This window comes from Grammomys surdaster, unplaced genomic scaffold (genome assembly GCF_004785775.1).
Source record: "Grammomys surdaster isolate TR1022 unplaced genomic scaffold, NIH_TR_1.0 169, whole genome shotgun sequence".
NCBI classification, from domain to species: Eukaryota; Metazoa; Chordata; class Mammalia; order Rodentia; family Muridae; genus Grammomys; species Grammomys surdaster.
Window position 1 is genome coordinate 398,706 of NW_021604617.1, and position 26,926 is coordinate 425,631.

The 26,926-nt window shown below is 37.8% G+C and overlaps 1 pseudogene; it reads right to left on the reverse strand.

Annotated features, from left to right (window-relative positions):
* LOC114620551 overlaps positions 1 to 24,299 on the reverse strand; it is a 44,607-nt pseudogene extending 20,308 nt beyond the window's left edge.
* Positions 24,300 to 26,926: the final 2,627 nt, after the last annotated feature.

Here is a 26,926-nt window from a genome sequence, read left to right on the forward strand (position 1 = left end):
GTCTCCTTGGGTGCGTGCTAATTGGGACTTGAGATGGGGTCCTCTTCTTGGGTCCTTACATCTGCCAGTATGTATCAATCTTTTGTTAACTGTGTCAATTATTGCAGTGGTGGTATCTTTATAGTCAAAAGTATGTACTATATGTGAATCAGTCACAAACTAGATGGAATAGAAATATCATAGGAGTCCACTTTAGGTCACTGGATTGCCTAATTACACCAAGGGGAAGTGACAGGGGCACACTTGGCACAAGATCGTGATCTCCAAAGAGTCTGAAATAATAAAACACAATAGGTGTTCTCTCAAGGAATGTAATCCACAAAGTTGTACACAGTCAATACAGATATTAGGAAATACATAAAGGAAGCATATTATGAATCTCTTTTGTAGAAGCAACTTTGAGTTTCATTACTGACCTTAAAGTTATATTTCTAAGTAACATCATTTGTGTGCTGCATGGCATCAGGGTTAGTCTTCTACTTTTCACCCATAAAAGTAGAAGACATCTAACAAAAATGATTACAAGTTTGTAAGTGCAGCACTTTCTAGAAGGAAATGCTTGAGAAGGAATGATAAAATAGATTAAGTGTGCAACTTGGAAATTTGGACTAGGATGAAAGGACTGGAGACACTTACCTTTGAAGAATGTCTGCATTCTCAGGCCCTTCAGTGTGTTTGTTTTATAGGTCTACAGGGGCAAGAACACATTGATCACCATGTCTCCATCCTGGTATATATTATCTGTCAAGGACATCAAACACTTTGACATAATTAAATTGTACTGGAGCAAAGAAAGCTTCAGCATCAAAAAACAAAAAAAAAAAAACAAAAAACAAAAAAAACAAAAAACCAACAACAACAAAGTGGCATGGTGAGTATTTCTTTTAGCATAAATGGAACCAACAATGGCCCCAGATAAAGGCTTTAGTCAGTGAACATATATGCCTGTCTGTGGATTTATAAGTGTTGCAGAATGGAGCCCTCTAAGCTACATATTCATTCCATGTCATTTTGCTCCCCTCTCTGGAGAAGTATTCAACATTTTCTACCCTCAGGCTTTATATCTGAGCCTTTCTGTCCAAGTGACAAATGCATAGTGGAAAAAATATGTCTGAAGTTCAGCCTCTCAATTTGCTGGAGTCATTATGTCATTATCTCAGTCCAAGAAAGGTAAAGCTACCAGGGTCCACCCTATTGGGGAAGAGTGTCCACATACCATTGCCTAAATACCATTTGACATGATGAAATTCAAAAGTCTATGAGGATTGAAAATAAACTCTACAGAACAAGGGCACATACAGGAAGGACTTTTTTTCTTACATATAAATGCTTTATAATGTCCACAATAAGGTAGGTCAGCTCATATATACAGTGTCTCTGGAAATACCTTGACTTTCACTTAATACCCATTAATATGTGCACTTATTTCCATTGCCTAATGACCAAAAAATATACTTGAGTCTTGTTAGAAATTTTCTGATCATTACCAACTGCTTTTCAGTTAAATCAGCAGCCAACACCACACTAAGGAAAGTATGTCTGGGACTACGTTCCTCATCAAAGTTTTTGGTTAGTGAGGTCATATGCCTTACTCATGGAAGATATTACAGAGTTTTGCTACATCTATATTGTGCTTGGTACATTTATGTCTACATGACACAAAGTAATGTCTTTGGAGAGAAAAAAGATGTCAGTTATGCAAATGTCTCTATGACTGAATTGTAGGGAGCATAATGAACTATTTTCTTAATTAGTTGTTAATATGGGAGGGCTCAGCTTATTATGGAAAGTTCTATTCCAGAGCCTCTCTTGGCCTGGATTCTATAAGAAAGCAGAGTGAGAGCCTTAAGGAGAAAGACAGTAAAATGAACACTGAAAGAGTGACTGGTGCAGTTTCCTTCACTGTTTGAGTTCTTGTCCTGATTTCATTGATAAATGATGATACAGATACAGGAGCCAAAAAAACCAAAATATTCTCACTGAAAATTTATTTTTGGTCATGGATTTTCTTTTCTTTTTTTTAAAAGAGAACATTTTCTGTGTTATTTACTTTAATTATGTTTGAAATGTTATCCTCTTTCATGGTTCCTCTCACTGCAAAAACACCTATTCCATCTCTCCTCACCCTGCTTCTATGAGGGTGTTCCTCCATCCATCCATGCACTCCAGACTCCCCATCCTGGCATACTTCTTCACTGCACCATCAAGCCTTCAGAGGACCAAGGGCCTCTCCTCCCATTGATTCTCAGCAAACCCATCCTCTACTATAAATATATCTGGAGTCATCTGTCCATCCATGTGAACTCTTTGGTTGGTGGTTTACTCTCTTGGATTTCTGGATTGGTCTGGTTAGCAAATACTGCTTTTCTTCCTCAGAAACCCCTCAGTTCCTTCAATCCTTTCCCTAACTCATCCACTGGGGACTCAATGCTCAGTTCAATGGTTGGCTGCAAGCCCCCACCTCTGTATTTTTCAGGCTGTAGCAGAATATGTCAGGAGACAACTATATCAGGCTTCTGTCAGCAAATATTTCTTGGCATCCACAATAGTATCTGTTTTTGGTAACCGTATATGGAATGAATCCCCAGGTGGGACAGTTTCTGGACGGCCATTCCTTCAGTCTCTGCTCCACACTTTGTCTCCATATTTTCATCTGTTAGTATTTGGTTCCCCCTTCTATGAAAGACCGAAGCATCCAAACGTTGGTCTTCAGTCTTCTTGAGCTTCATGTGATCTATGAATTGTTTCTTGGCAATGCCAAACTTTTGGGCTAATATGCACATATCAGTGACTGCATACCATGTGTGTTCTTTTGTGATTGGGTTAACTCACTCAGGATGATAATTTCTAGTTCCATCAATTTGGCTAAATATTTCATGAAGAATTCCACTATATACAATTACCACATTTTCTGTGTCCGTTCCTCTGTTGAACTACATCTGCTTTATTTCCAGCTTCTGTCTACTATAAACAAAGTTGCTATCACCAGAGTGGAGAATGTGTCCTGGTTATATGTTGGAGCATCTTTTGGTCATATACCTAGGAATGGTATGGTGAGTCCTCAGGTAATTCTATGCCCATTTTTTTTTTTTTGAGAAACTGCCAGACTGACTTCCAGAGTAGTGGTACTAGCTTAAAATCCCACCAGCAATTGAGGAGTGTTCCTTTTTTCCACATCTTTGCCAGCATCTACTGTCTCCTGGGTTTTCGATCTTAGCCATTTTGACTTCTGTTAGGTGGAATGTCAGGGTTGTTTTGATTTTCACATCCAAGATGACTAAGGATTTTGAAACTTTCTTTAGGTGCTTTTTGGCAAGTCGATATTCCTCAATTGAGAATTCTTTATCTCTATACCTCCATTTTTATAGAGTTATTTGATTCTCTAGATTATAAACTCTTACATTTTTGTGTATATTGGATATTAGCCCTCTATAGGATGTAGGATTGGTAAAGATATTTCCCCTATTTCTTGGTTGCCATTATGTCCTATTGGTAGTGTTTTTGCCTTACATAAGCTTTGAAATTTTATGAGATCCCTTTTGTCTATTGTTGATCTTAAAGCACAAGCCTTTTGTGTTCTGATCTGAAAGATTGCCATTCTTCCCATGTGTTCGAGACTCTTCCCCACTTTCTCTTCTATTCGTTTCAGTGTTTCTGGTTTCATGTACAGGTCCTTCATCCACTTGGACTTGAACTTTGTACAGGGAGTCATGAATGGATCAATTTGCGTTCATCTACATGTTGACTGCCAGTTGAACCACCATGATTTGTTGAAAATTATGTATTTTCCACTGGATGCTTTTAGTTACTTTGTCAAAGGTCAAGTGAACATAGGTGTGAGGGTTCATTTTTGGGTCTTCAAGTCTTTTCCATGGATCTTCCTGCCTATCACTGTACCAAAAACATACCCATTTTACCACTATTGCCTGGACTATAGATTGAAGTCAGGGATGGGGATATTCCCAGATATTCCTTTATTTTTGAGAACAGTTTTAGCTAACTTGTTTTTTTTTTTTTTGGTATTCTAAACAAATTTGAGAATTGTTCTTTCTAAGTGTATTAAGAATTGAGTTAGAATTTTGATGGAGATTGTATTGTATCTGTAGATTGATTTTGGCACTACTGCCATTTTTACTATATTAGTCCTGCCAATGCATGAGCATGGGAGATCATTTCATCTTCTGAGGTTCTCTTTGATTTCCTTCTTCAGAGACTTGAAGTTCTTGTTGTATAGATCTTTAACTTGCTTGGTTAGAGTCACACCAAGATATTTTATATTACTTGTGACTACTGTGAAAGGTGTCATTTCCATAATTTCTTTTTCCAGCCCTTTTATTCTTTGAGTATAGGAAGGCTACTGATTGGTTGGAGTTCATTCAGCCACTTTGCTGAGGTTGTTCTTCAGGTTTAGGAGTTGTCTGGTGGAATTTTGGGGGTTACTTAAGTATACTATCATATCATCTGCAAATAATGATATTTTGACATTTTTCCATTTCAGTTTGTACCTCTTTGACATCCTTTTGTTGTCTAATTGCTCTAGCTAGAACTTCAAGTACTATATTGACTAAATAGAGCCAGAGTGGGCACCATTGTTTAGTCCCTGATTTTAATGGTATTGGTTCCAGTTTCTTTCTACTTAGATTGATGTTGGCTACTTGCTTGGTGTATACTGTTTTTACTATGTTCATATAAGATCCTTGAATTCCTGATGTTCCAAAGCTTTTATCATGAATGGGTGCTGAATTTTTTTTCAAATACTTTCTTAGCATCTAATAAAATGATCATGTGGTTTTTTTCTTTGAGACTGTTTATGTAGTATATTACATTGATGGATGTCTGTATATTGAACTATTCTTATATCACTGGGATGAAGCATACTTGACTGTGATGAATGATCATTTTGATGTGTTATTCAACTTGGTTTGCAAGAATTTTTGTAAATATGTTATATTTTATTGGCTATTTTATTTATTTACAATACAGATGTCATTCCCTTTTGCAATTTCATCTCCTTAGAAACCCCTATCCCATCCCCCCTCCTCCTTTATGCTTTTAAATCATTTTGATTACATGCATGTATGAAGGTCAGTTCTAGGTTGGGGGCCTAGCAATATAATAGATGCAAAACAGTTAAAGAACACGGATTACAATAAACACAAATATTCAAAGTAAAAAAAGGCATTAAACACAATTACATCAACATTCCCGTGATCATTGTTTCTAAGGGCTTATCAGGATGACCAAAGTATCTGAACCTACTTCCCAGTCTTAGCCCAAGGTCATTTTCATGTCTGAAGCCTACTTCCTTGTTCTAGCCTAATTTAAATTCCTATATGAAATTACTTCTTTGTTCTCTCCTAATATTTAGGTTCTGACCTGAGATTACTTCTTTGTTCTACCCTAAGATTTAGATTCCTACCTGAAGCCTACTTCCATGCCCTCAGCCAATGTCATATTCCTGCCAAGCAGCCCATTTCCTTGTCCTTGGCCCATGTCAGATTCTTGCCAAGAAGCTTCAAAGGCTCTCTGCCTCTCCCACTTTTTTATTTCATTAACAAGACTGAGCTTTTGTCAGGTCACTCTGACAAGAATGCCTTTCATACCCATCATGGAATATACATTATCAAAGCAATGTACTTATGTCTTAGGTTGGTAAGGTTCTATGCAGAATCTTACCCATCCTTAGCTTACCATCCTGTTAATTTAATAACTCTGTCTGGTGGTCCATTTTCAGTTTTAAGCTATGTAGTTGGATGACAAATTGTTGATGTTGTTGAAGAAAAGCATTAACACAGTGAGCAGGAATAAAAGTATTCCCAGGACAAAAAGGGCTAGCATGATCAAGCTATATATGCTATTATATATAATTTGTGGTATAGAGGGGTATATCTCCCTGTTTTTATTTTATGAAGATACTGTTTTAAAGTTCCAAGGGCCCGTTTTAATGTCTCCTGTCCTTGACAATTATAAGAAATTCATGTAATATGGGCAATGTTAAATTTCTGCTGAAGAGTCTCACATGTTTGACTGCCATAGTCAGTTCCATTATTTGATTGTTTTTCTTTTTTTTTAATTACTGTGTACTTTATCTACATTTCAGATGTTATCCCCTTTCTCCATTCCCCACCTCCAAGAAACCCCTTGACCCACCCTCCCTCCTCCTATTTCTATGAGGGTGTGGCCTCAATCACCCTTCCACTCCCACTTCCCCTCCTTTCAATATCCCCTCACTGTGGCATCCAGCCTTCAAGAAACCAAGGTCCTCCAGTCCCACTGATGCCTGAAGAGTCTATCCTCCTTTACAAATACAGCTAGAGACATGGGTCCCTCCATGTGTGTTCCCAGGCTAGCTGTTTAGACCCAGGAAGTTCTGGTTGGTTGGTATTGTCGCTCTCCCCATGGGGCCACAATTCCCTTCAACTACTTCAGTCTTCTCTCTAACTCCTCCACTTGGAACCCTGTGATCACTTTGATGGTTATCTATGAGCATCTGCCTCTGTATATGTCAGGATCTGCCAGTACCTCTCAGGAGACAGGGATATCAGGCTCTTTACAGTATGCACTTCTCGACATCCACAACATTGTTTGCGTATGGTGATTACAACTAGGAGGGATCTCCAGGTGTGGTGGTCTCTGAATGGTCTCTCCTCCAGTTTCTACCCCACACATTCTCTCATATATGCTCCTGTGAGTATTTTGTTACTCCTTCTAAGAAGGACATCCACAATTTGGTCTTTTTTTTCTTCTTTCTTGGGCTTCATGTGGTCTGTGAGTCATGTCTTGGGTATTGTGAGATTTTGGGTTAATATCCATTTATCATTGAGTGCATACCATGTATGTTCTTTCGTGATTGGATTACCTTACTCAGGATGATATTTTCTAGTTCCATCCATTTGCCTAAGAATTTTATGATTTCATTGTTTGTAATAGCTGAGTAATACTCCATTGTGTAAATGTACACTTGTTTTTCCATATACTTCTCTGTTGAAGGATATCTGGGTTCTTTCCAGCTTCTGGCTATTATAAATCAGACTGCTATGAACATAGTGGAGCATGTGTCCTTGTTATATGTTGGAGCATCTTTTGGGTATATGCCCAGGAGTGGTATAGCTGGGTATTCAGGTAATGCTGTATCCAATTTTCTGAAGAACTGCCAGACTGATTTCCAGAGTGGTTGTACAAGGTTACAATCCCACCAACAATGGAGGAGTGTTCCTCTTTATCCACATCCATGCCAGCATTTGCTGTCATCTGAGTTGTTAATCTTACCCATTCTCACTGGTGTGAGGTGGTGTGAACAGGGTTGTTTTGATTTTCATTTCCATGATGACTAAAGATGTTGATCATTTCTTTAGATGCTTCATGGCCATTAAATATTCCTCAGTTGAAAATTATATGTTGAGCTCTGTACTTCATTTTTAATAGGATTATTTGATTGTCTGGAGTCTAATTTCTTGAGTTCTTTGTAAATTTTGGTTATTATCCCTCTAGCAGATGTAAGATTGGTAAAGATCTTTTCCCAATGTGTTGGTGGCAGTTTTGTCCTATTGACAGTGACCCTTGCCTTTCAGAAGCTTTGCAATTTTATGGAGTATTATTTGTCAATTCTTATTGTTAGAGCATAAGCCATTGGAGTCCTGTTCAGGAACTTTTCCCCTATGCCCATGTGTTCCAGGCTCTTCCCCACTTTCTCTTCTATTAGCTTCAGTGTGTCCAGTTTCACATGGAGTTCCTTAATCCACTTGGACTTGAGTTTTGTATGAGGACATAAGAATGGATCCATTTACATTATCCTTAATGGTTCCACCAGCATTACCTGTTACAAATGTTGTTTTTTTCTACTGTATGGTTTTAGCTCCTTTGTCAAAGATCAAATGACTATAGGGACGTGGGCTCCTTTCTGGGTCTTATATTCTATTACATTGTTCTTCTTGCCTGTCTCCATATCAATACCATGCAGTTTTTACTGCTACTGTTCTGTAGTACAGGTTGAGGTCAGGGATGGTGATTTCCACAGATGTTCTTTTATTGCTCAGAATAGTTTTGCTATCCTGGGTTTTTTGTTATTCCAAATGAATTTGAGAGTTACTTTTTCTATCTTGGTGAAGAATTGAGTTTGAATTTTAATGCAGATTGCATTGAATATGTAAATTGCTCTTGGCAAGATGGCCATTTGTACTATATTAATCCTGGCAATCCATGAGCATGAGAGATCTTTTCATCTTCTGAGATCTTCTTCGATTTCTTTTTTTTCAGGGACTTGAAGTTCTTGTCATACAGATCTGTCGCTTGATTGGCAAGATTCACACAGATCTATTTTATGTTATTAGTGACCTTTGTGAAGGGTTTTAATTTCTTGGTTTCTTTTTCAGCCTACTTATCCTTTAAGTAGAGGAAGGATACTTATTTGTTTGAGCTAATTTTAAATCCAGCCTTTACTAAAGTTGTTTATCAGGGATAGTAGTTCTATTGTGGAAGTTTTGGGGTAAGCATACTGTCATATCATCTGGAAATAGTGTTATTTTACTTTTTCCTTTCCAATTTTTATCTCTTTGATCTCCTTTTGTTGTCTAATTGCTCTGGCTAGGACTTCCAGTACTATATTGAATATTTAGGGAGAGAGTGTGCAGCCGTGTCTAGTCCCTGATTTTAGTGAGATTGCCCCAAGTTTCTCTCCATATAGTTTGATGTTGGCTACTGGTTTGCTGTACAATGCTTTTACTATGTTTGTGTATGACTCTTGAATTCCTGATATTTCTAAGACTTTTACCATGAAGGGGTGTTGAATATTGTCAAATGCTTTCTCAGCATCTCGCTAGATGATCGTCTTTGAGTTTGTTTATGTAGTGGATTATGTTGATGTATTTCAATATATTGAACCATTCATGCATTCCAGGGATAAAGACTACTTGATTGTGTTTGATGATTTTTGATGTGTTCTTGGATTTGGTTTGTGAGAATTTTATTGAATATTTTTGCATCAATATTTACCAGGGAGACTGGTCTGGAGTTCTTTTTTATTTTTTGAGTCTGTGTGGTTTAGGTATGAGGGTAATTGAGGCTTCATAAAACACATTGGGTAGTGTTCCTTCTGTTTCTCTTTTGTGGAATATAATACCAATTATAGATAATTGGTATTAGGTCTTCTTGGATAGCCTAACAGAATTCTTCACTAAAACCATCTGGTCCTGGTCCTTTATTTTATTTTATTTTATTTTATTTTATTATTTTATTTTATTTTTTAATTTTTTTATTTTTTACTTTTTGTAGGGAAACTTTTAATGACTGCTATTATTTCTTTAGTGGTTATGGGACTATATAGATGATTTAATTGATCCTGATTTAACTCTGGTGTCTGGTATCTGTCTAGGAAATTGTCTATTTCATCCAGATTTTCCAATTTTGATGAGTATAGGCTTTTGTAGTAGGACCTGATGATTTTTTGAATTTCCTCAGTTTCTGTAGTTATTTCTCCCTTTTCATTTCTGATTTGTTAATTTAGATACTGTATCTTTGCCCTCTGATTATTCTGCCTAAGGGTTTATCTATCTTGTTGAGTTTATCAAAAAAAATCTCCTAGTTTTGTTGGTTTTTTATAGTTCTTTTTGTTTCTAATGGGTTTATTTCATACCTGAGTTGTATAATAACCTGCTGTCTACTCTTGTTGTGTATTTTTGCTTGTTTTTGCCTTTAGGTGTGCTGTTAACCTGTAAGTTTACACTCTTTCACGTTTCTTTTTGGAGGCATTCAGAGCTATATATTTTTTTCTTACACTGATTTCATTGTGTCCAAAAATTTTGTTTATGTTTTGTCTTAATTTTCATTAAATTCTAAAGAGTCTTTAATTTCTTGCTTGAATTCTTCCTTGAGCAAGTTATCATTGAGTAGACCATTGTTCTGCTTCCGTATGTATGTGGGATTTATGTTTTTGTTCTTCTTGTTGTTATTGAAGACCACCCTTAGCCTGTGGTGCTCTGATAGGATACATGGAATTATTTCAATCTTCTTGTGTCTGTTGAGGCAGGTTTTGTGAGCAATTATATGGTCAATTCTGAAGAAATTACCCTGACCTGGTGAGAAGAATGTATATTCTTTTGTTATAGAATGAAATATTCTGTAGATACCTGTTAAATCCATTGATTCCTAACAGTTTCACTGTGTAGCTGTTTATTTTCTCTTTCCTTGATATGTCTAAGGATGAGAGTGTGGTGTTGATGTCTCCCACTATTATCATGTGCTGCCCAATATTTGCTTTGAGCTTTAGGATAGTTTCTTTTATGAATGTGAATTCCCCTGAGTTTGGTGCATAGATGTCCAGAATTGAGAATTCTTCTTGGTAGACTTTTTCTTTGATGAATATAAAGAGTCCTTCCTTATCTTTTTTGATAACTTTTGGTTGAAAGTTGATTTTATTCAATATTAGAATGGCTACTCTAGCTTGTTTTTGGGACCATGTGTTTGGAAAATTGTTTTCCAGCCCTTTACCCTGAGGTAGTGTCTGTCTTTAATACTGAGTTGTGTCTCCTGTATTCAACAAAATGCTGGATTCTGTTTAGGTATTTACAGTGTTAGTTTATGACATTTTATTGGGGAATTGAGATCACTGATGTTAAGAGATATTAAAGAATAGTTATTATTGCTTTATGTTACTTTTATTGTTAGAGGTGGATTTTATTTTGTGTGGGTGTCTTCTTTTGTGTTTTTTGAAAGAATATTAATTTCTTGATTTTTCTAGGGTGCAGTTTCCCCTTTTGCGTTAAAATTTTCTATTATCCTTTGTAGGGCTGGATTTGTGGAAATATATTCTTTATATTTGGTCTTGTCATGGAATAACTTGGTTTTGCCATGGATGGTAATTGAGAACTTTGCTTGGTATAGTAGTCTGGCCTGGCATTTTTGTTGTATTAGGGTTTATATGAGGACAACCTAGCATTTTCTTTCTTTTTTAGTCTCTGTTAAAAAGTCTGACATAATTATGATAGGTTGGGTTTTATATGTTACTTGACTGTATTCCCTTTCTGCTTTTAATATTCTTTCTTTGTTGTGTGCATTTGGTGTTTTGACTATTATATGAAAGGAGGAATTTCTTGTATGGCCCTATCTATTTGGAGTTCTGTAGGCTTCTTGTATGTTTATTGGTTTATTGGTTAGGGTTATGTCTTATGGTTAGGGAAGTTTTCTTCCATAATTTTGTTGAAGATATTTACTGCCTATTTAAGTTGTGAGTCTTCACTCTGTTCTATGCCTATTACTCTTAGGTTTGGTCTTCTCATCGTATCCTGAATTTCTTGGATGTTTTGGGTTAGGAGCTTTTGCAGTTTGCATTTTCTTTGACTCTTTTGTCTATGTTTTCTATCGTATCTTCTTCACCTAATATTCTCTCTCATGTCTCTTGTATTCTGTTGGTGATATTTGTGTCTATGACCCCTGATCTCTTTTTTTCATTTTTATCTGCGGGATTATCTTCTTTTGTGGTTTCTTTATTGTTCCCTTTCCATTTTTATGTCCTAGATGGTTTTGTTTAATATCTTCACCTGCTTGGTTGTGTTTTTCTATAATTCTTTAAAGAATTTTTGTGTTTCCTCTTTAAGGTCTTCTACCTGTTTACCTGCACTCTCCAGTATTTCTTTAAAGGAGTTACTTATGTCCTTCTTAAAGTCCTCTATCATCATCAGGAGATGTGAATTTAAATCAGAGTCTTGCTTTCCTGGTTTCCTGGGGTATCCAGGACTTGCTACAGTGGCAGAATTGTGTTCTGATGATGCCAAGTAGCCTTTGTTTCTGTTGCTTATATTTTTGGCCTTGCCTCTCTTCATTTGATTTTCTCTGATGTTACTGGTTTAGCTCTCTCTGACTGTAGCTTGTCCCTTCTTAAGCCTGTGTGTCAGCACTCCTGGGAGACCAGTTCTTTCTGGGAGAAATTTAGGTATGGAGAGCTGTGGCACAGGCTAAGCTCTGAGCTCAGATAGAAATCAGAAGGATTTAGCCCCTGTCTGTTCCTTTGTTCCTGTGTCATGATGGATCTGGGAAGGTCTATTGGGCCATGAATTTGAGCAGAATTGGTTGTCTTATCTATGCTCCCAGATGTGTCAACACTCTTGAGAGACCAGGTCTCTCTTGGTGTGATTTGTGTATGGAGACCTGTTGCAAAGGGTCAGCTCCTGGTGGAGATGGAAACCCCACAATTTCTGTCTCAGGCCGCTTCTCAGTTCTTGTGTCCTGAGGGTTCTAGGATGGTCCTTTGGTGCAGAAGTGGTGATCTTATCTGTGCTCACAGGTATGTCAGCACTCCTGGGAGACCAGCTCTCTCCCAGCTAGATTTGGGTATGGAGAGCAGTGGCACAGGGTCATCTCTGGGGCACAGATGGAAACAGGAAGGCAGTGTGTTTCTTAAATGGAGCAGAGTTTTGGATCCTTTTTATGCATCCATTCTGTAAGGCTGTGTCTTTTTATTGGTGAATTGAGTCTGTCAATGTTTTGGTATATTAATGAACAATTGTTGTTTAATCCAGTTATTTTGATGTTGGTAGTGTTTCTATCTTTCTATCTCTATGTCTCTGTCTCTCTCTGTCTGTATCTGTCTCTCTCTCTCTCTCTCTGTCTCTCTCTGTCTCTCTCTGTCTCTCTGTCTCTCTCTCTCTGTGTGTGTGTGTGTAGGCATACACATGTAATTCCATTCATTTGGTTTTAACAATTTCTTATTTTTCTTGGGAACAGTTACCCTCATTGTTTTGGAGTTTTCCTGTAGCCTCTTATGTAGGGCAGGATTACTGTGAAGGTGTTTTTAAAATTTCGTTTTGTAAAGGAATATCTCGGTTTTTCTCTGCCTGTGATGATTGAATATTTTGATGGGTGTAGATGTCTGGTCAGATATATCTGGTCTCTTACCATCTTAAAAAATTATTTTTAGGCCTTTCTGTTCTTTAGAGTCTGTGTTTAGAAGTCAGTCTTTAGCTGTTAATGTATCTATTTTCCTTGCAGCTTTTAATATAGTTTCTTTATTCTGTACATTTAGTGTTTTGATTATTATGTGAGGAAGCATTTTCTTGTCTGGTTAAATCTGTTTTGTATTCTATATTCTCTCTCTTCATTCATTGACATTTACTATTTTAGGTTAGGAAAGATTTTATTTATTAATTTGTTGAAAATATTTTCTCATCCTAAAAATGGTAATAAAGAAAACAGAAATGGAGGAAATCATGTAGGTGATAAATGTAGGACAAGCAATAGGAACTACAGATGTAAGCATCACCAAAAGAATACAAGAGATGGAAGAGAGAATCTTATTGTAGAAGATATAGTAAACTAAATTGATATATCAGTCAAAGACAATGACAAATTTACAAAGTTTCTATCTAAACCAACCAGGAAATTTGGGACACTATGAAAAGGTCAAACCTCCTAACACTAGCAATAGAAGAAGGAGAAGAGTCTCAACTCAAAGGCCTAGAAAATATTTTCAAGGAACTTTTTTTAATTGAATATTTTACTTATTTACATTTCATGTGCCTTCCCTTTTCCCCATTTCCCCTCTCTAGAAACACCTATCCCATACACCCTCCTCCATTTTGCTTTTGTATCATTTTAATTACATGCAAGCATTAAGCTCAGTTCTAGTTTAAGGAACCAGCAATATAATAGATGCAAATAGTCAAAGAACAAGCAAGGTAATAAACAAAATTTCATGAACACTCCTGTCATCAGTTTCTAGGGGGTATCTGGATGATCAAAATATCTGAGCCAACTTCCCAGTCCTAGCCCAAAATCATTTTCATGTCTGAATGCTACTTTCTTGTTCTGTACTAAAATTTAGATTCCTGCTTGAAATCATTTCTTTGTTCTAGCCTAATGTCAAATTCCTGCCTGAAACCCTCTTCCTTGTCTTTGGTCCTTGTTATATTCCTGCCATCAGCCCATTTTTTTGTCATTGGCCCATGTCAGATTCTTGACAAGCTGCTCCTAAATCTCTCTGCCTCTTCCCACTTTTGATTTCATAAACAAGACTGAGCCTGTCTTAGGTCATTCTGAGAAGAATGCCTTCCTTACCCATTATGGAATACACATTATCAAAAGCAATGTACTTTTGCCTTAGGTTGGCAAGGCTCTGTGAAGAATTTTACCTGTCCTTGGCTTGTCAGACTGTTAATTTAATAAATATGTCTGGAGGTTCATTTTCAGATTCAAGACAAGTACTTTGGCTGCCAACATATTGATGCTGTTAAAGACAAGCTTTAACATGATGGGCAGGAATAAATTTTCCTTGGACACAAAGGGCTAGCGTGATCAAGCTACACATGCCATTCTTGAGGCTTGACCAATATAGAAATACTGACCTCAGGCCATGGGTTATTTTTTCAACAACATTTGTCACATCAATATTCAACTTAGCAGCATTCTTTAAATTCATAAGCTCACTATGCAAAATTAAAATATCCAGAGAGTTGTGAGAATTATGCCAAATATACTGCAAGTGTCTTTAAACATTTTCTTAATTATAATGACCACCGCTGTAAATTTTAGAACTAACATGAATCCAGTGGTATTTGGCATGAACCTCTAGATGTCTCCTTACCTTTAAACTCTGAACCTCCTTCCAGTTATTTGCATAGAATCGAGAACATTGATCCATTCTTCCAAATGCCTATCTAAATCCTCTTGTATATTCAAAGCATTAGTAACATTTTTTTGCTAAATGTTTAACTAAAGTAGCTGTCTCAACTTCTTGTATCAAAGCAATTGCAGAAGCAGTGGTGCTAGCAATTAAAGTAATTAAAGTTGTTATACTAGCAATAATCAAGCTCACTACCCTCTTGCTTCTGCTTAAAGCCTGACTCACTTCTTCCAGTACTTTCAAGCTTTTTTCAGAATATCAAGGTTCCATGATACTCAGACTGATAAAAAAAAAAAAAGCTGGTTGATAGAGCCCTTAGACACAGTGATCATGGGAGTGTTCACAGAATTTTATTTCTCAACTTGTTTGTTCCTTGATTATTTGTGTTTATTATCTTGCTTGTTCCTTGACTATTTGCATTTATTGTATTGCTAGTACCTAAACCTAGAACTGACCTTATTACTTACATGTAATTCAAATGGTATAAAAGAATAAAGGAGGAAGGTGGATAGGATATTGTTTTTTCTATGTAAGAGAAATGTTGAGAGACGATGACATCTGAAATGTAAGTAAATAAAATATACAATAAAGCCCCTGCCTGGACTTTTTGGCTAGGACAGACACGGAGCTGGTGTGCTCCTGTGGAGATACCAAATCCTGAGCCTGCACTCAGAGCAGTGAGCAAGAATCCCATCTCACTCCCTACGCCCCAGAGATACATCTGGGAGCCAGGGATGCTCAGGATCCCCCAGCTACCTAAATCCCACCCCTCCAGAATTCCACTTCCCTTCTGCCCCTTCCTGGTCCTTTTGGCTGGGGCAGACACATAGCTGGTCTGCTCCTGTGGAGATACTGAATCCTGAGCCATCCTAGAGGAGCCACAGCACTCGGAGCAGCGGAGAAGCCACTGCACTCAGAGCAGCAGATACCTAGCTGGTTTGCACCTGTGGAGACATCATATCCTGAGCCATCCTAGAGGAACCACCACACACAGAGCAGAAGGATTTCCAGATCCCAGAGATGGCCTGAGTCCCAGGAGTTCTTCCAAACAAGAGATTAGGATCATAAGACCACAGAGACATCTGGACTCTGAGGGGCTCTGCCACAAGCAAGATAACTGGAAATACAGACTCCAGTCTTACACAGTGAGGGCAGGTAACACTAGAGTTAACCAGATGGCGAAAGGCAAGTGCAAGAACAGAAGCAACAGAAATCAAAGTTACTTGGCATCATCAGTACCCAGTTCTCCCAATATAGCAAGCCCTGGACACCCCATCACACTGGAAAAGCAGGATTCAGAATTAAAATCACTTCTCATGATGATGATAGAGGATTTTAAGAAGGAATTAAGTAACTCCCTTAAAGAAATACAGGAGAGTACAAATAAAATAGAAGCCCTTAAAGAGGAATCACAGAAATCCCTTAAAGAACAGCAAGAAAACACAAAGAAGAAATTAAACAAAAACATTCAGGATCTGAATATGGAAATAGAAACAAGAAAGAAATCTCAAAGGGAGACATCCATGGAGATAGAAAACCTAGGAAAGAGATCAGGAGTCATAGACGCAAGCATCACCAACCGGATACAAGAGATAGAAGAGAGAATCTCATGTGAGGAAGATACCATGGAAAACATTGACACAGCTGTCAAAGAAAATGCAAAATGCAAAAACCTCTTAACCCAAAATATCCAGGAAATCCAGGAAACAATGAGAAGACCAAACCTAAGGATAATAGGTATAGATGAGACTTAAGATTCCCAACTTAAAGAGCCAGTAAATATCTTCAACAAAATTATTGAGAAAAACTTCCCTAACCTAAAGATCGAGATGCCCACGAACATAAAAGAAGCCTACAGAACACCAAATAGACTAGACCAGAAAAGAAATACCTCCTGTCATGTGACAATGAAAACATCAAATGCACAAAACAGAAAATACTAAAAGCAGTAAGGGAAAAAGGTCAAGTGACATGTAAAGGCAGGCCTATAAGAAATACACGAGACTTTTCCCTAGAGACTATAAAAGCCAGAAGAGCCTGAACTGACATCATACAGACCCTTAGAGAACACAAATGCCAGCCCAGACTACTATACCCAGCAATACCTTACACAATAATAGTGGGGGATTTCAACACCCCACTCTCAACAATGGACAGATCATGGAAACAAAAACTAAACCGAGACACTTTGAAATTAACAGAAGTTATGAACTAAATGGACTTAACAGATATCTATAGAAAATTTCATCCTAAAACAAAATAATATGCATTTTTCTCAGCACCTCATGGTACCTTCTCCAATCACTATAGATGGTGAAACCAAGATATTCCATGAGAAAACCAAATTTGCACAATATCTTCCCACAAACCTAGCACTTCAAAGGATAATTGATGGAAAATGCCAACAAAAGGAGGGAAACTTCAATCTAGAAAAAGCAAGAAAGTAATCTTCCAACAACCCCCAAAAAAGAGAGCTATGCAAACATAATTCTACCTCTAATAAAAAAAATAACAGGAAGTCACAATCATTTTTCCTTAATATCTCTTAACATCAATGGTCTCAATTCCCCAATAAAAAGACTCAGACTATCAGACTGGATACACAAATAGGACCCAGAATTTTGCTGCATACAAGAAACACACCTCAATGACAAAGACAGACACCACCTCAAAATAAAAGGATGGAAAACAATTTTCCAAGAAAATAGACCCAGGAAACAAGCTGGAGTAGCCATTCTAATATCAAATAAAATCGACTTTCATCCAAAAGTAATTAAAAAAATAAGGAAGGACACTTCATACTCATCAAAGGAAAAATCTATCAAGGTGAAGCCTCAATTCTGAACAACTCTGCTCCAAATACAAGGGCACCTACATACATAAAAGAAACTTTACCAAAGCACAAAGCACACATTATACCTCACACAATAATAGTGGGGGATTTCAACACCCCACTCTCAACAATGGACAGATCATGGAAACAAAATCTAAACCGAGACACTTTGAAATTAACAGAAGTTATGAACTAAATGGACTTAACAGATATCTATAGAACATTTCATCCTAAAACAAAATAATATGCATTTTTCTCAGCACCTCATGGTACCTTCTCCAAAATAGACCATATAATTGGTCACAAAACAGGCCTCTACAGATACAAAAATATTGAAATAATCCCTTGCCTCTTATTAGATCACCATGTACTAAGACTGGTCTTTAATAATGACAAAACCAATGGAAAACCCACATGAACATGGAACTGAAAAACTCTCTACTTAATGATGACTTGGTCAAGGAAGAAATAAAGAAAGAAATTAAAGACTTTTAGAATTTAATGAAAATGTGGACATATCATACCAAAACTTGACGGATTCCATGAAGGCAGTGCTAAGAGGAAAACTCATAGCTCTAAGTGCCTACAAAAAGAAACTGGAGACAGCACACACTAACAATTTGACTGTACAACTAAAAGCTCTAGAACAAAAAGAAGCAAATACACCCAAGAGGAGTAGAAGGCAGGAAATAATAAAACTCAGGGCTGAAATCAACCAAATAGAAACAGAAAGAACAATACAAAGTATCAACAAAACCAGGAGCTGGTTCTTTGAGAAAATCAAAAAGATAGATAAACCCTTAGCCATATTAACCAGAGGGCACAGAGACAGTATCCCAATTAATAAAATCAGAACTGTAAAGGGAGATATAACAACAGAAACTGAAGAAATTCAAAAAATCATCAGATCCTACTACAAAGACCTATACTCTTCAAAACTGGAAAACCTGGATGAAATGGACAACTTCCTAGACAGATACCAGGTACCAAAGTTACATCAGGAGCAGATAAACCATCTAAATAGTCCCATAACCCCTAAGGAAATAGCAGCAGTCATTAAAAGTCTCCTCACTAAAAAAAGTCAAGGACCAGATGGTTTTAGTGCTGAATTCTATCAGACCTTCAAGGAAGACCTAATACCAATTCTCTTCAAACTATTTTACAAAATAGAAACAGAAGAAACACTACCCAATTCATTCTATGACGCTACAATTACACTCATATCCAAACCCCACAAAGACACGACAAAGAAAGAGAACTTCAGACCAACCTCCCTTATGAACATCAATGCAAAAATACTCAATAAAATTCTAGCAAACCAAATCCAAGAACACATCAAAACAATCATCCATCATGATCAAGTAGGTTTTATCCCAGGAATGCAGGGATGGTTCAATATTCGGAAATCCATCAATATAATCCACTATATAAACAAACTCAAAAAAAATCACATGATCATCTCACTAGATGCTGAGAAAGCATTTGACAAAATTCAACATCCCTTCATGATAAAAGTCTTGGAAAGATCAGGAATTCAAGGCCCATACCTAAACATAGTAAAAGCAATTTACAGCGAACCAGTAGCCAACATCAAACTAAATTGAGAGAAACTTGAAGCAATCCCACTAAGATCAGGGACTAGTCAAGGCTGCCAACTCTCCCCCTACCTATTCAATATAGTACTGGAAGTCCTAGCCAGTGCAATTAGACAACAAAAAGAAGTCAAAGGGATACAAATAGGAAAGGAAGAAGTCAAAATATCACTATTTGCAGATGAAATGATAGTATACTTAAGTGACCCCAAAACTTCCACCAGAGAACTCCTAAACCTGATAAACAACTTTAGCAAAGTGGCTGGATATAAAATCAACTCAAACAAATCAGTAGCCTTCCTCTCCATGAAAGATAAACAGACTGAAAAAGAAAAAGAAATTAGGGAAGTGACAACCATCACAATAGTTGGAAATAATATAAAATACCTTGATGTGAATCTAACCAAGCAAGTGAAAGACCTGTATGACAAGAACTTCAAGTCCCTGAAGAAAGAAATCAAAGAAAATCTCAGAAGATGGAAAGAACTCCCATACTCATGAATTGTCAGGATTAATATAATAAAAATGTTCCTCTTTCTCCACACCCTCAACAGCATTTACTATCATCTGCGTTTTTAATCTTAGCCATTCTGACTGGTGTGAGATGGAATCTCAGGGTTGTTTTGATTTGCATTTCCTTGACTCCATTGTTGGTGGGAGTGTAAGATGGTGCAACCACTTCAGAAATCAGTCTGGCGGTTCCTCAGAAAATTGGGTATAGCATTACCTGAGGATCCAGCTATACCACTCCTAGGCATATACCCAGAAGATGCTCAAACATATAGCAAAGACATATGCTCAGCTATGTTCATTGCAGCCTTATTTATAATAGCCACGAGCTGGAAAGCACCCAGATGTCCTTCAACTGAGGAATGGATTCAAAAAATGTGGTATATTTACACAATGGAGTATTACTCAGCTATTAAATACAATGCATTCAAGAGTTTCCTAGGTAAATGGATGAAACTAGAAATTACCATCCTTAGTAAGCCAATCACAAAAGAGCACACATGGTATTCACTCACTGATTATTGGATATTAGCCCAGAACCTTGAAATGCCAAAGATTCAACTCACAGGCCACATGAAGCTCATGAAGAAGGAAGACCAAGTGGGGATGATTCGGTCCTTCTTAGAAGGAACAACAAAATACCCAAGGGTGCAAATATGGAGACAAGGTGAGGGACAGAAACTGAAGGAGGGGCCGAATGAAGACCATTCCACCTGAGTATCCATTCCATGTGCAGTCACCAAAGGTAGATGCTGATGTGGAAGTCAGGAAGTGCATGCTGATAAGAGCCTGATATGGATGTCTCCTCAGAGGTCTGCAAGTGTCTTACATATTCAGAGGCAGGTGCTCACAACTAGCCATTGAAGTGATCATGGGGTTCCCAATGGAGGAGTCAGAGTGAAGACCATTAGAGCTGAAAGGGTTTGTACCCCCATGAGGAGAGCAACAATATCAATCAACCAGAGCTCCCAGGGTCTAAACCACCAGCCTGGGAGCACTTAGGGAGAGATCCATGGATTCAGCTGAATAAGTAAGAGCGGAGGGCCCTGCTGGGCATAGGTGGAAGAAGAGATCCTTGACCTCATGAAGGCTGGATGCCCCAGGGGGTGGGAATTTAAGGATGGGGAGGTTGAAGTGGGGGGGTAGGTAGTGGTTACATCCGCAGAGAAGGAGGAGGGGTGAGGGGATAGGGGGTTCCTGGGTGGGTGGGGGATCGGGTAAGGGGGCAACATATGAAATGTAAATAAAAGATCCAATAAAAAATAAAATAAATATAAAATTAAAGGACAAAAAAAGAATTCAAGGCCCATACCTAAATTAATAAAAGCAATATTCAGCAAACCAATAGCCCACATAAAATAAATGGAGAGAAACATGAATCAATCTCACTAAAATCAGTGACCAGACAAGGCTTCCCACTCTCACCCTATCTATTTAATATAGTAATTGAAGTTCTAGCCAGAGCATTTAGACAACAAATGGAAATCAAAGATCAAATGGGGAAAATGTAAGTTAGGTATTATACAGGGTGAAAATGGATAATGTAGCAGGAATTATTAAATATAGTTGGGCATGTGAAGGCAGGAAACATGAAGGTGTTTGAGGACGACATATTCATATATGTCTGAGATAATTCATCTCCATAACATAATTCTGTCAAAAATCCTAATATATGCTGTGTTTACAAGAATAGCAGAATTAGCAGGCATTCTTTTTGTTTTAATCTATTTGTCTCTAGGCAGATGCATGATCATTGTTCCATGGCCTGTTGTTTAAGAGTGGCCTTTCTTTTCCTCTTTGTTGTCTTCTTAGATCTTTCCACCCTAACTTTCTGGAGGTTTAGGTATAAGCTGGTTAGCATTGTATATACAAGTGAGAGTTTTCTATTTAATCCTCTTTTGTTTCTTTGAGGGACCTCTCCTGCTAACACTCATGTCTTATTACATTCATAATTATTCCAGAAATGTAAGTACATGGTGAGTTCCTGGAGTTCCCTACTTTTGATGATGCTGTCATCACAAGTTCATCCTTGTGATATTCCATCATGTCTGAGTAAAGTTCAACTCCATGATTTGTTAGTAAATAACCTTAGATCTTTTCTGTAATGAAATTCACTTAGAGGGTGTTAAACTCAAGCACATAATCCCTCCCTGATGGTTAGGCCTCCTATTCAGTACTCTCTAACCATTAACACAACAAAGATAGCAAAGTTCAGGCAGCAACTTCTCTGAATCCAGACCTCCTATTTAGACCTTGAATGGGCAAGAGAGCTGTGGACCATAGCAGAAATGTTCACAGGCTACCTATGTACAGTATTACCATTTTAATCTATATGTTGCAATTCTATTTTTTTTAGGAGTCCAATTATTAAACATTCTTATCATGGATTACCAAATAATTGAATGATGAAAAATATGCTTTAGTATTTATATTTCTTGTAACAGATTTGCTTTGTTAGCTCTGACAATAGTCCAATTCTTATATCACTTTAACTATGAAGTTATCACAAGATTTGAATGTATGTGTAATATGAATTCTAAGCTTAGGATATTGTTCTGCCATTGACTGTCATTTATTTTATTCTATATTATGTAAGATGTATTACATGTTTTTACTTGTTTGTTTTATTTTTGGTTTTGGTTTTATCAACAGAGAATTTGCAAGTACAAGTTTCCAGTATTTGATATTCACCACGAACACCTTGTGAAAGAGCAATTTATACTGATCATTTTCCATTGAATTTCATTAACGTCCATTTGGATATTGAGTTTTTTTATCCGAGGTTCTGACACATTACAACTTTTATGAACTGAAGCATTAATTAGTGAACTTTTATAAAGGAAAAGCTTATAAAAATAATATATAGTAAAACCATGGGCAAATAGAAAATGCTAAAAGAGGGCATCATCTCTAGTCTTTTCATTTCCTACTGGCTGTAGAAGAAATTATAATGTTGCCGCAAAACCTAGTCTTTCTAGTAGGGCACTCAAACTTGACATGGTAAATTGTTGCAATTCATGTCTTCAATCTTCAGGTATAGACAGGAATTACTGGGTTTATAGCATGTAGAAGATAAGGGTCATTTGTACAGTGTTTTAGTCCATCAACAGATGAAAGATAAAATAAGAATAGGAATTGATTTAAAACTAATCTCATTTTGTGTAAAGAGGACAGCCACCTCTCATTAGGAAATAAATGGCCCTAGTAATCTGTAGTATTTAAAGCACTGATTATGCAAGTACCCCAAGTCAAAGCTAACATTAATAGAAGCTCCATTGTCTCTTTCTGATTAAGGCTGTGGATTCTATGACCACCCCTGTGTGGTAAGCATAGAAATGACTTTCCTCACCCAAGGCTGCACAGAGTCCTCACAACTGGAGAAACAGCAAGTCTAGGTCTCTTCTGTAAGACTACTTTTGCCATGATGGATAAGGGATCCTACAGGTCTGTTAAGGACTGTTCAATCTCCTATATATCTGCATGTATCATCATCTGTAGGGCCTCATAGAGTTGAGGTCCCTACACTAGCAGCAGCAGCCAGCCACATGCCAAGGGGAGAATCTAGTAACACAGCAGAAATGGCTATCCCTTTAACTCCATTTTTGGAAGTCCTATCTGGTTTAAAATATCCTCTTCAGAGTAGTAGTCACTCTGGGTACAAGCTGTACTAGAGCATAAAAATTCTCAGTCATATTTGCAACCAGGCCATAAATACATGGAGTAGGCCCCGAGGTATAAGCCTACCAAGCATTCCATGAGTGCAGCATGTATCCTACAACAGTAGTGGTTACAATGGTGTTGCAGAGGTAGAAATAGGCTGGGTGTACCTTATTTCCAATGCAGACTCCCTGTGATAATCAATAGTTTGTGTTAAGCCCACAGAGAGGAATTAAGAACCAGTAGTCCAATTTGCCTTCTTGCCACCCACTGTAAACTTGATGACAAGGTTTTACATAACCTCCTGAGGGTACCTAGATAGTAAGGGAGCTAGTGGCTGGCATAGTAGCAAAGCATAAGCAGCAAGCAAGCAGGATCAGGAACACTGATGTAACAGTTTCAGTGGATCAATATGGTGTGGGGTAACTTTCCACTGTTCTTGTGAAGTTACCCTGGAATTCTACTCTGCTGGGACCTCAAATCCTGGATCATCTCTCTCTTGTCAGGCTTGACATTCGACTGGTGTATTCATATCCTGATCTTGTCCACATCAACAGCCATAGTCATGATAAGAATCACAATGTGACATCTTTTCCAGCAAGGTTCCAGAGTCTTCTGATTACGTCTCTTAATTCAGACTTCATTACCTGATTCAAAGCAATGGAAGTTATGGGGAGGAGCAGACTCATAAACCTGGTAGATGGCAGGCCAGAGTTGCTTCTGGACCCTATGGAGGGCTCCCAAGGATTTTAAAAGCTTACGTTTGTCATATTCAGTTAAGATATCAGACTGGAGGTTAGGCAACCTCCATATAGGATATCAAAAAGGAGTGACCTAAATATCATGGATGTTCCTAGCTTTATATAAACCATGAGGTAGGAGAGATGCCCCCAAGTCTCTGCCAGTTTCAAGTTATTTTGCTCAAGGCCTCCTTTAGAGTCCTATTCATCCTCTACTCTGGCTCTAAACTCTGGGGTCTGTATGTAATTTCTAATTGGTCCCCAGAAGCTGTGCTAGAAATTGAGTTACCTGATAGATGAATGCTGGTCCATTCTGAGACCCAAGCAGGATAGGCAAACCATACCTGAGTATGATGTCATCCAGAAGGTTCTTTGCCACTATATTGGAAGTCTCCTTCTTTGTAGCATAGGGTCCTCCCATACACATGTCTACAAAAACTAGAAAATACTGGTATCCACATATTGCTGGTTTTACTTCTGTATAATCGATTTACTAATTAGGGCCAGACCATTGGCTCCTGATTCTGGTTCCTGGAGTTGCTACTTGATTTGGGCTTGAAGGGTTCACAGCCTGGCAGATGGCACAGTCTGAGATTACCTGATCAACCAAGTGTCCTAAGTCATATCTTTTTGTACTTTGCCCCTCATAACAATTCCTTTAGTTTTTGGTTACCATGTATGAAGCTTGAAGTATCTGATGAATGAGTTGCTTGTGAACTCTTTAAGTAAGATGTTGTAGCATTTAGAGGTTTCCAACCATCAGTCTCTTCTTTAAATTACATGACATTTCACCTGATGTCATTTGTCTCCCAAATCCTAGCAGAATATTCAGGGATGGCTGGGAATGCAGGGGAGAGCAAAGGTATTAGAATGTTGGCAGTGAAAGATTGGATATCCTCCATTTTGGCTTTATCAGCTAGTCGTTTCCCTCAGGCTATTAATAATGTCCCTTTCTGATGTCTGGGATAATGAATTATGGCCACATTGAGAAGAAGTCATAATACCTTCAATAAAGCAAGTATTTTCTTCAGCAGTTAATAATCCTATCTGCTGTCAGTGCAAATGTTAGGTATGGCTTTTTTTTCCAGTTTTAAAGCCCGGGTCATAGCTTTTATTCAGCATTCTAGGCCACAGTTCCTGGCATAAAAGCAATTGTCCAAATAACAAAGTCAAAGTCTATTACTGCTGCCCCTGCATACTTGATTCCATTCTGAGTGAAGCTGTTCTCATTCGTGGACTAGATACATTCAGCATCTAACCAGGGTATGTTAGTCAAGTTCAGGATGATGTGCTGGATGTGACATAGGAATACACAGCAATCATGCTGCATGCCTGAAGACAGGTCAGGTAGCTGGGTGATTGTCTTTAGGACAGATGATGGATTGTATCTTATGTGAGGGAGATTCAAGAGTAGAGCTTGAAAGTGCACCAGATTGGCATTGGACAGACACTGAATGGATGGCTTCTTAAAGGACCCTTTAATGGCGTGGAGGTGGTGATAACAGAGATTTTCTTTGGCAGCAGAAAGGGAGAGCAAGGTAGGGGGCTAGGCTGACCCTTCTTTAAAGGAGGATGGGCGGGGAGTGTGCAAGGCCTGTAACAAAAATGGTCTTATCCAAACAGGGAGCTTTTCAACCAGATGTTGCCCCATGGTGATACATACTTGTTGGTCCTGGTGATCCCAGGCCTTATAAACTGAACTTTCACCCTGTAAATGTTGGGGAGATGGAATCTCCCATCCTCTGGCCATAAGTGGTCTATTCAGTCCTGAAAAAGATGATTATTTTGTGGTGACAACCAGATCTGAGTCTTCTGTAACCTGGAGAAAGTCTTTAAAATGGTTTAGGACCAGGCTCAGTGGGGTGCTTTGTGCCTATTTCAACCTAGGAATCAAAGAAATAACTGTATGAGAGGAAGAAAAGTCCAAACACAATGCACACAGACAGACATACAAGGACATTCCTAGGAAAACAAAAACAAACCCAATAGCTTGCCTCAGATGGTCTTCCTTCCTGTGCCTGGGAGGCCCATATAACCACAGACAATTCAGAATCCAGATGAGTACTAACAAGTTCTACTGGTTCTTGTGGAATACCAGGAGTATCCTCTATCACCCCTGGCCATTTGCCAAAAAAAAAAAAGTATCAACTTTCTCCTTATCAGCTTCCAGAATACACTCAAAACAAAAAAAGACATCTGTGTGCACAGACTTACTGATCAGAAAAACACACCACTAAATCCCAGGTGAGCCACCAAATGTAAGGTCCATTTGCAGAACAATAACACCCCTCACTTAAATAATATGTAAATGTAAATGGTATTTTATTCTACAGAAATCCAGCATGCTAGGATTACCAATAAAGAGAGACAAGCAAGTGATCTGGAAAGCCTGATTTAAAGCACATTAGGGGATTCTTAGATAGGTAAGCTTTATCTTACTCCAACTCTAGAAACATTCCAGAACAATTGGTCAGGCATTGAGGCTGGAAACTGCTGCTGACCCATTGTCTTTGCCTCAGGCCAGGTGGTGGGGCAGCTTCAGACACCTGGATTTGCCCACTTCTCGGAAACAGAGATTTAGATTTTGTCTCCTGAACTGGCGATTTGATGCCTGTTATGCAGTCAGTCTAGCCTTCTCATAAATATTTTATCTTATTGCTTTTATACCAACAGAACCTCCAGTAGTTTTCCTTGTCTCTATAATTTCCATTTACACGTAGTAAGTTCAGAGAGAAATTCATTTCTATTTTTGCTGAGAGAAAAATAACCCATAACCTTAATACCAGTGCTTATGGAGATACATTCTCTTGATATGGGTTAGCTACCAACTCACACAACTGACATACTGATCATTCATTTGCTTAACAGTACTAGCTGGTTAAAATCACAAGGTTTTTAACTGAAGCCACATATTCTGCAGAATTGACTCTGTCTAATTCTGAACCATCAGTAGAAATAAAATTAAGTACAGTATACCACTATG